Genomic DNA, 12,082 nt, shown 5'->3' with positions numbered 1-12,082 from the left:
TTTTTTCATTATATTTGTTGTTATTGAATGGTATCCAAGTAAGTTTTAATAGTTTCACAACATGTAATGAAAAGTTATTTTTCTATTGAATGTGATTCCCTCTCACATTGAAGTCATAGAAGTCTGCCTAACATCATCAGTACTTCTTGATTCCATATTCAAGAGGTGCTGTAATGTCCTAATGAAGTAATGAAGAAAATATTAAACTTAGTAAAATGAATGTCTAATGCTTTGTGTCTTACCAGGGAAGAGAAACACTTTGGCAGATAAGTGCACATTTCAGAACCAATATGCTTAAAGAAGTTATTGGTCTGTGAACTTGCACCCTTGTCTGCCATAGCATTTATACTTTGTTTGCACAAAATACTGATCATAGAACAGAAGGAAAAAAGTCCAGTCTCTGAGTCCTGGCATTATCTCTTACAACACTTGCAAACACACAGCTTTTCCTTTCATCTGCACCCAGCAGTGACCACCCAAGGACCAGGACTTAAGGTTGATTTTTCATCTAATAGGAAATAGTAGAAGGATCTGACCTCCCAAACTAAGGCACAGGGAGAGGGGGATGTCTAAACTAAAGACAATGCAGGTCCAATCTGGCTTTTACCTGTAACATAGATTCTTGGGGTATGACCTAACAAGTCCATCCCAGTCAAACATGTTATTAATGTTCTTATTCTAATGATAAAAAAAGAGTTTATAGTCTCCTAATTTCAGACTTCAGAGGCTGATTTCCTTGTATGTTTTAAGCCAGCGAACAAAAAATATCTCTGACTTTGTCGGGAATAGGTTTTTCCGTTTCCTTGTTGCTTTTCTTCCTATTGCCCACATTTAAAAAAAAAAGTCTCTCAACACAAACTCCTTTGCAATGATTATCATGTCATTTTCCTTATTTAAGATTACTGTCTGATTTGATTGCATTCATATATTTTAAATTGAAGATGTCCTCTAAGATTTCAATGCATTGGCTTGATATGGCCCTCTAGAACAGTGGTTCTCAAACTAGGGCTGCTGCTTGTTCAGGAAAAGCCCTGCAGGGCTGGACCGGTTTATTTACCGGCCGTGTCTGCAGGTTCGGCCGATAGCGGCTCTCACTGGCTGCGGTTCGCCGCTCCAGGCCAATGGGGGCTGTGGGAAGCAGTGTGGGCTGAGGGATGTGCTGGCCGCCCTTCCTGCATCCAATGAAGTGAGCTGTAGTTCATGAAAGCTTATGCTCAAATAAATTTGTTAGTCTCTAAGGTGCCACAAGTACTCCTTTTCTTTTTATAAAATTTAGCACTCACACAGTGCTTTTCATCTGTAACTCCTAAAACCTTTGCAAAGGCAAGTAAACACCATGATTCCAGGTTTGTTGGTCAAATAAGAAGAGAAGAGTCAAATGACTTGTTCAAGGTCACAGAGCAAATCTGAGTTTCTGTCTTTTTGATATAACTCCGGTCACTGTGGTATCCAAGAACAACATATGACTGATGAGCACAGAATTCCAGTGAGGAGAAATCAAACTGGTTTTCTCTGTGTGTTGTGTAAGGGCAGAAATAAAGTATGGGACTTTGTGTATGCAGAATGTTTACAGGGCATCAGTTCTGGGAGGCTTTATCAAAAAAGTGATCTGATCATCATCAGATTTGATTTAATCTCTTATGGTAAGGAGTTCCACAACCAAGATCCCTGACAAAGCCTGGGTCTGTCCACCTACAGCATCCAAGTGGAATGTAGCTGTCTTGTAGGGACTTAGTGGAGGATAAAACAATCTCTCTGGAAATTAAATCCCCATCCATTCAGTGTGGATTAGAACCATGACTTTAATTTCTGTTCTAAAGTGAATGAGAGTCAGTAGAGTTCACAAACCATAAATATAATGTGTGCACTTTAACCTTTGTCACTATCAAAGCATAGGATCTATTAAATGACTTGTTGTGAAATGAGTTTATTGTTTCTACTTATGTTCCTATTTATGTATGATATGCCTCTAAGAGGGTGGCTTGCCTATGGGCTGGAAAGCCTGGGGTTAAACCAGCCCTGATTCCAAGATAAGCCCCACCTGAGAGGAATCAGGTGATCCCAAAATAAAAGGTAGTAGGAAGCTTCAGGGAGGGTTTGGTTGGGAGAAGTGCTGAGATTACCAGAGGCAGAAACCTTGTCAGTAAAATGGGAGAAGCCCAGAAACCTGTAGCTAGATCTGTAGATACACTGCAGAGAGTGAGAAGGGTCCTGCAGGGCCCTGAGTTAACTAGAGGAAAAGTGAAAGAAGCAAGAGAGAGGGAGGAAAGCTCTGGGAGAGACTCTGTCCAAGAAGCAGAGGAGAGACTCCAAAGCCTACCTGGAAAGGCCTGGGGAAAAGGACAAATTCCAGGCAGGGGCTATAAGGAAGCTGACAGACCTTCAGGGAAGAGTGGGCTCTCCCCAGCTGAAACTGGGGTGAAGATGGTGAGAGTTTGTGGTCTATTTTAAAAGGCTTTGTGGTATTTTGGGCTACTGGGAAAGAGACTGAACTAGGGTTGGAGTTGGGTGGCCCAGTATGTATCCAGTGGACTAAATAAAAGGGACTCCTTGTAGAGATTGTCTGAACTATATTTGAACTGGCAGTTCCTGAAGAGGGGTGGAAATAGAGAAAGATACCATACAGTGACCTATAGGAACAAAGGGATGCTCAGTAAGTGGCCACTGTGCTACAATGCCCATAAACGTATCTAGACATGTCATCACAAAACCCATCGTCATAATTAGAAGCTCTGTTGGCAGTCCTACCTTTGCAGTAACTTGAATAGTTATGGATAGTAGGCTTGTTATGAGGGTGCTGGCCTTTTTAAGGGTGATCTGGGCTTAGGCTACACGTGACAAGCTAACTTAAGGGTAATGAGCCATCTAGGCTATTAACTGAATGATCAGCAGCGAAGCCTACTAAGAGACCACCAGGGCTTGGGAGCAAGGACGCGCTCCCAGTGCAGCACCAGCATTATTACTGCCTCCTGTTAGCCTCTCCAAGTCCACCAGTTTCCTAATCTCCAAGAAGGAGAGCTGGGGACACCACCCTGAACTTGGGCAATCTTCTTTGGGGGAAGCTGATTGAACTAAATAAACTGGACCCCAGGAGAAGGGGAATATTGTTGAAAGACTCTGGTGGTAAGTGACTTATCCCTGAACCCTAAAGGTGCTGAGGGCTGTATACTTGCAGGGTTGCATAACGCTACAAAGAGATGTGCTCCGGGGCAGCCCTCCTCTTGACAGGAAAATGGAGGCAAGGAGTGCCTGCAACAGCACATTTGGCCAGCAGGGAGCAGTAGAGGTTAGCATGCCCTATGACTCTCACCTATAGAAGTAGAATAGTGGGATAAGTTTCTATTGCTCATTCTGTACAACTTTTTTGCATAAAGAGAAGACTTCAGTCTCCATAACTCTCAGTACAATTGTCAAAACAATCTCTATTTAAGTAGCTTGAATTTTTGGAGTATTCTTTTTATTAATTTTGACAAGAAATAAATACAGCAGATGTGATCAATATAATGTCTACATAAGATTTAATTTATGTTTCTACTTATTAAATTCTAAGACAATACTCTATTTTCTATTCTCTGCCTACCAATCTGAAATTGCATTAATGCACCCCCTGAATTTTTTTCTCCTGTAATCATAATTGAAGTTGTCTGTGCCATTACTGATGCAGATAGGACTAGAAGTTATGTGGATCCTGTTAGGAAGAAGATCCTGGATTCAGATGTTGTTATGAATTAGCTGTATTTATTTGAAAGGCGGGAGGACTTGGTGGGATGAGGGGGGCAGTACTACCTCTAAGGTTTGAGGGAGATATTATATTGATTTAGAAGGCAGAAACCATTACCAAGGCTGGGAAGAGGATAGAGGAATTTGAGGTTAATCACTGTAGGTACTGGTGCTCTCATATTAGTTATGTAATTATTAATGACTAACAAGTTAAAATGCTCCACAAGATTTACTGAGCTATTCAAACTCTCTGGTCATTCAAAGTAAGGTTAGAAGTAAGCTGAGAACAAACTCTCTCTCTCTCTCTCTCTCTCTCAAGTGGCTGTGATTTCTTATACGTATGCCTTCAGTGTGGTCAGAAAAACTGTTTGTTTTTCTTAAAAAAAGGTTTGGAACCAAAAGCTATTAGATGCACAAACTCTTTTTTTTAAGTTGAACTTCAGTAAAAGTTTGTTCTGAGTTAAACATGAAATACTTTCACAAAACAAGTAGAAAAGTTTATATTTGTCCTCAGGTGTGGTTCTCTCCTCTAGCAAAGGCTATGGTGTGGGGTTCTTATTTTCCCCCCAAGATGCTTTGCCTTCCCAAATCTCAGAGGGTGGCCACACTGCCATTCAAAACTCTGAGATTCCCTTCTCAGCAGTTCCTAGAGAGGAATAGATGAGCATCTTCACCCATATCCTCTGTCTTTCCACTACTTATGCTATGGCCCTGTTGTTGTTTGTTGTTTAAGTATCTGTTATGTTTTTCTTCCTTCAGCAAAGCTAGTCTACCTTAGGCCAGCCATTACTTAATCAACAATGCCTTTAGAACTGTGTCCCCTGTACTCTTGCTCTCCTTGGGGCATTCAAGATTTGAGTCATCTGAATTGTCAGTGCACTGTCCTTATACACATTACTTCTTGAAGCAGTGTGTCTTGACACATCATTGAGGTGCTAGCACTTTTTTCTTGATTTTTTTCAATTGGTTTAAAATTTGGCTGTACTGTGATCCTATTATAAGTTGAAAGGAACTAAGATCGGAACGCTGCGGGGTTGGGGGGGAGCAGGGTTAAGGTAATAGTATCCACTACTGTATGGATCCTCTAACTCTTCCACACATTGTGTATGTGTTTGGGTGCAAAGGATTATTCTAGCCCATGATGAACGCCTCTGCATTTGCTTTGTGGTATGGGAGAAAAGATTTGTTGCTCCTGGGATTTCTGTGAAGCTAAACAAGAATGTGTTGCTTGAAGTTGTCAATAAATACTCTACTGTAATCTTCCAGCATCAGTTTATCATTTCATTTATTATGATTCAAATTTATATTCAGGTAGCGCAGCCTGGCCTCAAGTCAAAACTGTGCATGTTTTAGGCTAATGCATATGGTTTCTGCAGCAGGATTAACAAGGAGTGGAAAGGCTTGTGTAAACATAGGGTTGTACTGATTTAACTAATGAGTTGATAAACCCAATATAGTTAAATAGGCCCACACTAGGGGGTTGCATCAAACTGTACTGGCAAAAAGATGTGAGTTTCAGTATAGTTATTTTGTAAATGTATAGAAATAGTGAAGATCCTCAGCTGGTGTATATTGTCATAGCTCAGTTGAGTTCAGAGGAGCTAAGACAATCTACAACAATTTACACCAGCCGAGGATCTTCCCCATAAACTATACTGATATAAGCACCCTATATGCTGGGATACTAGTGTCCACTACCTGCATCCACACTACTGGTTTCTAAACCAATATAGTTGAATCAGTACAAAACCTGTGTAGAGGAGTCCAAAGCTGTTCTATTCTAGATCCATGTCACCTAACCCTTGAAAACAGTAAGGTGACCAATGTGGAGGTGCGGTGGGGGGGGGAGAGGGATGACTTTATCCTGTAGTATGAAGATAAAATGAAACCGTTAAACAAGAACAAGTGAATAGATGGGATAGCCATATACATTGCGAATTTGTTGATCTCTCCATTTTAATTATTTTTTAATTCTACTGTCTCGGAAAATACTGACTATAAAAGATACATTGTTAAGAAGACATTAGGAGGAGAAATAATTCTCTTGTCTAGCCTTCTCTATAAGTAAAATTGTAAATAAGTTGAACTGCATATAGTTTAAATCTAAAACAGTATTTTTTTCAGTGGTATAATTCATATATAGCATTTTGTTTTATTGCAAAATACTAAGGGAGACAGTGTGCCTTCTGGCTAAAGCACAGGTCTGGGAATCAGAAGACCAGGGTTCTAATCCCTCCTCAGACACTGACTTGTGTGATGTGGGACAAGTCACTTAACTTTGTGTCCCAGATCCTCTAGTATAAATTGGCATAGTACTGCAGACTTCAATGTAGATGAATTTAATTTACAGCAGCTGAAGATCTGGCCCTTTTTAACTAAGTTCCACTCATCTAAAAAAGTGAAAAAATAATATAATACCTATCTCATAGAAGTGATGTCAGTCTTAAGTTACTTTTTGTGAGCATTCTGAGATTCTCATTTTGAAGGTACCGTGTAATTGCTGTGTTTCTGAATAATGCAAACTGGAAATATATACTGTGAGAAACATGTACTGTGTGTTGGAGGCTGACAAATGGAAAGGGGAGAGGAAATAACTAATATTCAGCTTAATGAGAGAAAGTCAAAAGAAGAATGATGTTAATATATCAACAGCAGAAGGTGTTCAACAAGTCAGAGTGTGAGAATAAATCACTTAGCACCTACCCCACTGTAGCCAACTACCCCATCACATCCATTTATGTACCAAAATTCCCTCTGTTAAATGAGGGATCTAGTTGTCAGTCCAAGTCAACAAACTCAATCAACTTCTCATTTTGCTCATAACTACTCCAGCAATTTTTGAAACAATCTAATCATCTAGTCCTGACAGCTTGATTGGTTGCTCCCATTGTGACACTTCCTGGGGGGTACCTAGTGTTGTAAGACACCATGCTACCATCAACCTTTAGCATGAGGAAGTCATGTCTGTGCGTTCCAAGAGTCAGCTCCCCAACTCCACCAGCCACAGGCAACACAAGCACTATCCTCTTTTTCTCCTAGGCCCCACGGTTACTCTACAGTTTAGCGATTGGCACACACTAACCCTCGAGCCCTTCCAGTGTCTCCCGGGAGTGTCCAGGCCCTGGTCAACTGAACACTCATAATATTTGTAAGTTTGCAGCTTCCAAAGAAACAGGAAAGCCCAGCTTACCGATTCCACTTCATATCACTGTGCCACTTAATACACAGCACTTAAATAAGCCTATACCTGGTCTCACTATAAATGTATAACAAAGCACAGAGATTCAAAGTAGTAGCAAGTAGATATATTGGGAAAAAATGGTTGCATATAAAATTAAAATCATCACACATTCTAGAGCCTAGAATTAATTAACAAGATACATTCACATCTCATTGTAAAATATTGCTCACCCAAAATCCTTGCAGCAGTTTACTGCCTGGTTGGCTGTGATCTTCCTTTCATGCCCTGCTTTTATTAACCTGTACAGTAACAGTGGGGCCTACAAGGTCTAAAGGAGAATGATTGTGTTGCCTGTCACTCATGGAGTTGGGGAGCTGTCCAAACTTGTCTGTGGCAGGCACAAAAAAGGCTTCCTCACACTAAGGACAGGTCATAGCAAGATGCCTCACAACACTGAGCACCCCAGAAAGTGTCTCAACCATACAATTTAGCATCTTGTTCCATCTTCTGTGCCTTGGCTAGTAAAGTGAATGGATTGATAGCTGATGTCAGTGCCTAGCTAGCATTGTCTATACTGTTTGTTCAATTGATTATTAATTTTAGGTCTGTAACAATGGGTCGAAGGCTGTACAAGAAACAAAATGAAGGACTTCCCTTCCCCAAAGAGCATATAATCTAAGGCCCTATTCATGACAGTATTCTTGTTCTGGAAAGCAGTTAAGCTTATACTTAAAGTTAAGCATGAGCTTCTATGCTCTCCTGAATTGGGGCCTAATAAAATTCCTGAAAGATATTGTCTATTACTGTCAATAAACCACGTGCATCCGAAGAACCTTGATTAGAACATTGGTCTTACAGCACCAAAATCCCAGGTCTCTGTCTCTTCAGCTAAAGGAATCATCTCCCTTTGTTGGGAGCTAGAGAAGGACTCTCATATTATCTGCATTGCTCAACCTTTTTCCAATTAAAGAAAAAAAATCTTACTGATCTGGACACAGTGGTGAAATGAGGACAGATTCATGGATGAATTTTAAGTGGCAAGCCACAATTTTTATTAAACTTAAACATGGGGATGGGTACTACCCACCCATCACCCGTACTCTCCAACTCCAGGCATTTAATTGGATCAAGGGCGGAGGTTCCAGGCTCCTACCATATAACCTTTGAGAGGGACAGATGGTTCAGAGGGGTGGGGACCTAAGCCCCGATCACCAGCATAGCAGGTTTTTTACCTCAGGGCACCTTTCATGTTATCCTTTTAACCACATTGGAAACCAGTTGCAAATCGCAACGAAGTAACAAGTCAGCCAAGTACCTCAGTTAGGTGCCAAGTGCAATGTTACTTAACCTACTGTTTCTTGAAGGTGCTGTGAGGAAAGGGAAAACTCCCTGTTCTCTGCCAATTTGCCCAGGATAGAATAATTTCTTTCCTGATGCCCAAAGAGGTGATTGGCTAGACCTGCAGTCACTAAGAGTTTGGATTCTCATTACTAGTTCAAGATGGGGCTCAGGAATGGAGCTGAAACGGGCCCCACATGGCTCACCGCCCTGGGTTAAATCCTGGGAACTGGGGAATGCTGGCCACTGGGTACCAGAGCCTCCCTGGGTGGGTGTGTGTGGGAGAGCTACTTGGTGTATCTCACTTAATGTCTCCCATCCTTGCAGCTGAGACTATCCCCTTTCACGTCAGGCCTCCTCAAGTTCCCACACCCACTGAAGTAAGTGAGTGGCATTTCTCTTCAAAGTTCAGACTTCGGATATCAATCTAATATTCTCTGGCTTTCTCATAATACCCTAGCATATATGATCTAGACCTAATGGCTACATTTAAGGTCACTGAGACATGGATTATGGTGAATTTGAAAGGAGTTCTGACTTCTAAAATCTCTTGAAGTTCCCTTACTAAAAGATGTTTGTTCATTAAAGTACAGTGAATGCCAACGTAAATGTTACCTTTCACACTCTTGATCCAAGTCTTCCAACTGTTAATAGGAGGTAAGTACAGAGAGTAAAATAGAGTTCAACATTTTTCTGTCAGCTGTCAAAATGTTCTCAGAGGCTTTAACTTTTCATAAAATGGGGACCTATAGGAGATAATGTAATACTGAATGGTTACATAAATGAATTTGACCTCATTTTTTCATGTTGTACAGTACTTGTCAGCTAGACTTGCACATATATTATTCATATGTTCATGATTCTTATATTTATCAAAATGATAAGGCCAGCTTGTTGCTTTAGGACTTACTGGTGTTGGTCACTTTATTTTTATTTCTACCAACCAATTTAAGAGTTTTCATACTTGACTACTGTGAAAATGTCATAAACAAGTATTCGCCCATAAAGAACCAGAGAGCTATACTTGAACAGTAATTAGTTAGAAAAGTTTAATTTGGACAAGTATACCTTTATTGTCAATATGCATAGTATTTAGTGGGTTGAGAGAAGACTTGGATTGGTCAGGTTATTGCTGCCCACAGAATAATATGAATTCTATTAACACATTTAATATAGAAAATACTGATTTTTGCTTTTCTAAATTGGTTCTTGAAATAAAAGTTAATTTGAGTTTGTTTACTAATGCTTTGCAAGCTCTGAGAAATGCGTTTAGAAAAATATATCCACATTCTGTGTAATATGTTCCAACGTGTAATAATGTTAGGATTAGTGCATCTTCTATTCATTAACAAGAATAAATCCCCTCAGATTTTTTTAACATTTTCAAATAATTCACTTTCATTACTTTAGCATGTTTGTAGTCTGAAACATTAGTTTATCGATCAGTGTGCAACTATGATACCCATGGTGCAACTATGATAACTTAGAGATGTCCAGTGTAACAGATTGGTTAACAAACTACCATAACAAAAGAAAACGGATACCATAAAAGCTAAAAAAGCAACACCAAACTGTCTGAAAATGATCAGCTTATGAAAAGTTTGTTGGTGTATTAGTAACTAGGTGGAAGTGCTGAGTTCAAGAACAATTTGTTATCTGGTCTCGTATTTTCAAAACTGACTAGGAGAATTATCCATACACACTCACTGATTTCAATGGAGTTGTGTGGTTAAATTCCCTAGTCAGCTTTGAGAAGCACAGTGCTAGGCCTCAGGCAGAAAAATGTTTTTAAACAGGAATAGTAGCTAAAAGTGCGCGTGCGTGCACACACACACACAACCTTCCTAAAACTTCACAAGTCTAAGAATGCGCACACAATGTTTTTTTCCCTGTGCATAATAAGCCTGAATGGTCCCATTACACTTAGGGTGAAAAGTATGATTAATTACAGTACACCCATTGCACTGGCTAGGATCTTATTGGCATATCAGCCAAAAGAAGATAACATATAGACTGAAACTGCAGATTTATGATCTCACTGCAAATATGATTGTTTGTACTGTGCAGGGAGAGAGCTTGACGATTGTATCAGGTTAGAGAAGACAAAGTTTGGGAGCATGGAAGGTCTGTAGAATAGCTCTTTCATACCACTGAGGGTTTTCTAGCATAAAATCTGACAACCTAAGATGAATAAGGAGACCCCCAAAACAAGCACTACAGTAGTAATACGTTTGACATGATGATCCCACAAAATTGCATCATCACAAAATTGTCTTGCCAGAGTTTTCTGGTAGCAAACATGCCACTGACTCTATCAATAACATTCTGTCATTTGTAACTTCATTATCATCTGCAATGGAAATTTCTGTAGAATGAATACAGCTACCACTGCCTAGGAGAAGAAATTGTTCAGTGGGCAAATACAATCAGCAGGGTGCTTCTAATGGCTAGTGCATCATTGCTTTCGCTTTCTAGTAAGTACCTGCTGCACATTCATTTTCTAGAAACTCTTAATAGCATTTGGGAATTTGGAAACTAACCACAATATTAATGCAGTTGGATGGCTGATTATTTCATTGTAACAAAGTAATATTTTGTTATTACAGTTTGCTTGTTTGGTGCTTAGCTCATTCAAAGCCTTCCCTCAGCCCCATCACTGAATATGTTGTTTTACCAGAACTCCAAGTCCTTAATAATCTGAAGAGAAAGAGATTAAGACAGAAATCTGAATTCAGATTCCTTCATAGCAGCACAAATCCTTATCAACAGGGCATCAAGTTGACCTGATAAAACAAATCTTGTACATTTTGTTCCTTAAGGATTTTTTTTCTTTATAATGTAGGAGTTCAGTTATAGTAATCAGAAGGCTTTTGTGAGCAAACCCCAATGAATAAAAGCAGCATGAGTGAGATTTGTTGTGTTCTATATTTTATTGCCAGGAAATGCCCCAAATCAGTTGATTGTTAGATTCCAAATAATAATCTCATAAATCGCTGTTGCTTACAAAAAGCTATACAGGTATGCAGCACTTTACAAAACACACAGGCCCAGATTCTTTGCTGCATCCAGTTTATGCAGGTTATAGATGAAAGCAGGGACCATCAGGGAGCCAGGTACTGCTCTCTGATTCTTTGCCTGTTCTTGGGCAAAAGGACACTTCAATCTGTGCCAGCTGTTTTTGGTTCCCAAGAGATATTCCATGAGTTGGGGATTGTGTAGTATTTTGTTTCCTGATCAGTACCTGGCCCTGCACTCCCCCAAATCTACATCTACTGGGGGCTCTTTGTTGCTGGGGTATAGCCAGCTACAGGTTCAGGACCTGTCCCTGCTTCCTTTGCATTATTTGAGTTGTGCAATGGGAGCAGAACAGGAAAGAGAATCTACCCAATAATTTGGACAGGTCTATCTGTTCAAATGTAATTGGAAAGATATGGTTCAAATGAAGGATGAGAGAAAGGGCTGGCAGCAAACAGACCATACTGATTAGCAATAAAAAATTAACTGATTTTTCCCTTTTTTTTTTTAAATTCAGACAAATGCAAATGGTCATGTAATAAATTTGTTTATGTGTACTAGTTATTTTCACATTATATTCTTTGGTATTATGATGAAAATTACAGGCCAAATTCTCGGCTGGAGTAAATGAGTTCAGCTCAAATTAAAATCCCATTTACCTCAAAATTGAGACCAATCAAAGAAAGAACAGAAATGAAAGATTGTTGATTGTGGCTGGTAGTTGTCAAGTTTTTATGTAGTAGTAATATCATTTATTTAACATTTGTATATCTCATAAGTCTATATAATGTTATACAGAGAGGCCAGAATTGTGTATATATTTATGTG

The 12,082-nt window shown here is 39.6% G+C and overlaps 1 protein-coding gene across 3 annotated transcripts in view; it reads left to right on the top strand.

The window, feature by feature from the left end:
• The window catches only part of LOC122459263 (protein eyes shut homolog), a 119,467-nt gene that overhangs the window by 71,530 nt on the left and 35,855 nt on the right, over positions 1-12,082 (top strand). Inside the window, exon 1 of one of the 3 annotated variants that reach the window (XR_006279820.1) lies at positions 2,932-3,123. The exons of the other annotated variants lie outside the window; for them this stretch is intronic. The gene's annotated coding sequence lies outside the window, so the exon portion shown is untranslated. Of the gene's footprint in view, positions 1-2,931; positions 3,124-12,082 lie in introns of those variants that run through there. 3 annotated transcript variants of the gene reach the window in all.

Source organism: Dermochelys coriacea, chromosome 3, assembly GCF_009764565.3.
Source record: "Dermochelys coriacea isolate rDerCor1 chromosome 3, rDerCor1.pri.v4, whole genome shotgun sequence".
Lineage (NCBI taxonomy): Eukaryota > Metazoa > Chordata > Testudines > Dermochelyidae > Dermochelys > Dermochelys coriacea.
Note: the sequence above shows the minus strand (reverse complement) of the source record. Positions and strands in the feature narration are given on the sequence as shown.